We start from the raw sequence: 4,230 nt of genomic DNA on the forward strand, positions 1-4,230 counted from the left end.
CCTGCCACATTTCCTGGCTAATTTTTCTATTTTTTGTAGAGACCAGGGTCTCACTCTTGCTTTCGGATGGTCTCAAACTCCTGAGCTCAAGGGATCCTCCCATCTTGGCCTCCCAGAATGCTAGGATTATAGCTGTTAGCCACTGAACTCAGCCATGAAATATGTTTAAAATGGTGAGCACAGAACAATGTGCCAGGAATACAGTGATGAAAAGACTAACAGAGCTCCTGCTCTTGTGTGGTTCACAGTCCAGTGGGAAAACAATAATATTCAAGTAAACAAAAAGAGAACAGAATGTTCACAATTGATAAATGTAATAAGGAAAACCAAAGAGACACTCTGATGGAAGAAGAGATGTCAGAAGGAGGCTTCTCTGAGAAGGAGCATTTAAAGACCCTGATCAGAGGCTGGACACAGTGGCTCACACCTGTAATCCTAGCACTTTGGGAGGCCAAGGTGGGTGATTGCCTGAGCTCAGGAGTTGGAGACCAGCCTGAACAAAAGAGAGACCCCATCTTTATAAAACAGCCAGGCATTGTGCTGGGCACCCTATAGGCCCAGCTACATGGGAGGCTGAGGCAAGAGGATCACTTGAGCCCAAGAGTTAGAGGTTACTGTGAGCTATGACACCACAGCACTCTACCAAGGGTGACAAAGGGAGACTCTGTCTCAAAAAAAAAAAAAAAAAAAATGGGCGGTGCCTGTGGCTCAAAGGAGTAGGGCACCGGCCCCATAAGCCAGAGGTGGTGGGTTCAAACCCAGCTCTGGCCAAAAACTGCAAAAAAAATAGTCCCAACCAGAAGGGGTGGACCAGCCATAAAGAAAGTTGGTGAACAAGAAATCCTAATGCAGAGAACAGGAAAGGCATGTTCCAGAAATTTCCAGAAGGCCAGGTGCTAGGTAGAATAAGAGGGAGTGAGTAATATAAGAGGAAGTTGGAGAGGTCAGTTTGGACCCAGTCTCGTGGCCCAGCTAGAGAGTATAGATTTTACTGTAAGTGTGAAGAGAAAGCCTTATAAGAGGCTTCCCATCAGAATAGACTTCCATGAAAAACTAATTCATAATTTTTATAATTCTATCTGTGGAATGGAGAATATCTGCAAGGGGCAGAGGGAAGCATGAAAAATCAGTTAGGAGGCTATTCAGAGGTTGAGGGGGGAGAGGGGGCATGGTGGCTTGCATCTGTAATCCTAGCACTCTGGGAGGGTGAGCCTGAGCTCACAGGGCAGGGCAGCCAGCTCACAGACCAGCCTGAGCCAGAGTAAGACCTTGCCTCTAAAACTATGGCCAGGAGTTGTGGTGGGTGCCTGTAGTCTCAGCTATACTTGGGAGGCCAAGGCAAGAGAATTGCTTAAGCCCAAGAGTTTAAAGTTGCTGTGAGCTGTGATGCCATGGCACTCTACCTAAGGTAACAAAGTGAGACTCTGTCTCAAAAAAAAATAATAAACAAATGAATAAAATACAGGTCTGGGGTAGATGATTGTGGCTACATTGGGATTACAGCCCCGGAGATGGAAAAAAGTAAGTGGATTCAGGATACATCATGAAATGAGATACATCATGAGATTCTGCTGAAAGGTTTGCAGATGGCTGGGTGGAGGGGAAGACCAGTCTCCCCTCTTCTTTCTGGGTGTAAGGCTAATCAGTCTTCTGTCACCTTTGCTGTCACATGCTCACTGAGGAAAAGATGGGGGGTCAAATTAAGATCCATGATTGCAGAGCTAAACCTAACTATATTCAGTGAACCTACAACTAAAAAGAAAATACAAAATCTAACACTTCTAGGCCAGTGATGAAACTAGGCCTTATTACCGTAAAAGAATAAAGAGGAAACTGGGCACAAAAAATGATTTTTAATGATATAGACCAAACTGAAATATAATCTGTGTGTCATTAAGATCCCAGGCAAGTATGGTGGCCCACACCTGTAATCCTAGCATTCTGGGAGGCTGAGGCAGGTGGAATGCTTGAGCCTCAGGAGTTGGAGACCAGCCTGAGCAAGAGCAAGACCCTGTCTCTACTAAAAATAGAAAAATTAACTGCACGTGGTGACCCACCCATAGTCCCAGCTACTTGGAAGGCTGAGGCAAATACCACGTCACCCTGGATGACTGACCGAGAGTCTGTCTATAAAAAACGTCGACAACAAAAATAGAGCTCAATCTCAGTAGTAAATCAGGGAAATAAAAATAAAGACCATAATGAGATAACAATAGATAGGCTAAAAATTCAAATTATGGCAAATCAGGAGTTGGTGAGGATTTGATGAATAGTAGCTTTTGTTTACTCACTTCCTATTTACCCTGTTGGTGTGGGAGAAACTCCCACCCTATCATCAGGGGGATGGCCTAACATCACGACAGGTGAGGCCAACAGCTGGTTACTGGTCACATAAACTTGCCATCCTGGGCCACACAGGGGTTGCCCGGAGGCTCAGCAAGAGTCTATGGGACACAGGCTTTACAGTACCAAGAGGAAGGTGGGCCCCTGGTTCCCAGCGGAGGATGTGCTTGGCTTGTGTGGATAACGCTGCAGACTGGCAGGGAACTGAAACCTACTACTCACAGATAAGCAGGAATTGCATCTGGTCCCCGTGAAAAGGGGGTTTTTAAGCCTAGGAACCTTATCCAAGGGAACGGAGTGGAGAGGAGAACTTCCAGTTAGCCCATTTGCAAATCCTCTCAGTTTCACCAGCTATCCAGGCTGCACATAATATTGAGCCTTAATTTTAGTTCTGTATTAGTCAGGGCTCTCCAGAGAAACAGAACCAACAGGATGTGTGTATATATATATAGACAGAGAAGTTTATTTTAAGGAATTGGCTCATGTGACTGTGGAGGCTTGATGAGTCCAAAATTTGATGGAGTAGGCCAGCAGACTGGAAACTCCCAAAAGAGTCCACAGGTAGTCTGCTGGCAAGATTCCTTTCTGGTTGGGGAAGGTCAGTCTGTTCTGTTAAGGCCTTCAGCTGATGGGACAAGGCCTGTCCGCGTTATGGAGGGCAACCTGCTTTACTCAAACTCCACTGCTTTAAATGTTAATCTCACCCTCTTGGAAACATCTAGAATAAAGTTTGACCCATATCAGGGCACTGTGGCGCTGCCAAGCTGACATACAAAATTAACGATCACCGCCTCTTTGCTTCTTTGCCCTGGCAGTGGAGGCCTGTTTGCTGTCTACGGTGAATGTATCCCACGTTGGAAGCTTTCTTATTCTGTAAGCCCTTCTCTTCCTCAATAAATTCTGTTTCATGCTCACCTTAGAAAATAACATATAATAAAATTAAATTAACAATCACAAGGTCTTACACAATACACCAGGGGTCCTCAAACTTTTATGATTTATTTATTTATTTTTTTGAGACACAGCCTTAAGCTCTCGCCCTGGGTAAAATGCCATGGCATCACAGCTCACAGCAACCTCCAACTCTTGGGCTCAAGCGATTCTCCTGCCTCCACCTCTCAAGTAGCTGGGACTACCTACAGCTGCCTGCCACAACGCCCAGCTAGTTTTTGGTTGCAGCCGTCATTGTTGTTTGGCAGGCCCAGGCTGGATTTGAACCCGCTAGCTCAGGTGTATGTGGCTGGCGCCTTAGCTGCTTGAGCCACAGGTGCCAAGCCCTCAAACTTTTTAAACAGGGGGCCAGTCCACTGTCCCTCAGACTGTTGGAGCGCCGGACTATGGGCCCCGGGATGAGTTAGCTGCTAAGCAGGACAGGCAGTGGCAGGAAACACACCGGGCTGGCTGGATAAATGTCCTAGGTGGGCCGCATGTGGCCCGCGGGCCATAGTTTGAGGACGCCTGCAATACACTTTTACAAACTACAACACAGCTGGGTGCTATGGTTCATACCTGAAGTCCTTTGGGAGCCCTTTGGGGAGGCTGATGTGGGAAGATCACTTGAGGCCAGGTGTTTAAGACCAGCCCGAGCAACATAGCAAGATTCTGGATCCACAAAAATAATTTTTTAATTAGCCAAGAGAAGTGGCATGTACCTGCAGTCCTAGCTACTCAGGAGGCCGAGGCAGGAAGATGGCTGAGCCCAGGAGTTTGAGGTTATAATGGTATGATAACATCATTGCACCCAGCCTGTGAAACAGAACAAGACCCTGTCTTAAAAAATAAATTTAGGCTCGGCGCCTGTGGCTCAAGTGGCTAAGGCGCCAGCCACATACACCTAAGGTGGCAGGTTCGAATCCAGCCCGGGCCCGCCAAACAACAATGATGGCT

The sequence above is a fragment of the Otolemur garnettii genome, unplaced genomic scaffold, assembly GCF_000181295.1.
Source record: "Otolemur garnettii isolate 467f Iridium unplaced genomic scaffold, OtoGar3 scaffold00209, whole genome shotgun sequence".
Taxonomy (NCBI): Eukaryota; Metazoa; Chordata; class Mammalia; order Primates; family Galagidae; genus Otolemur; species Otolemur garnettii.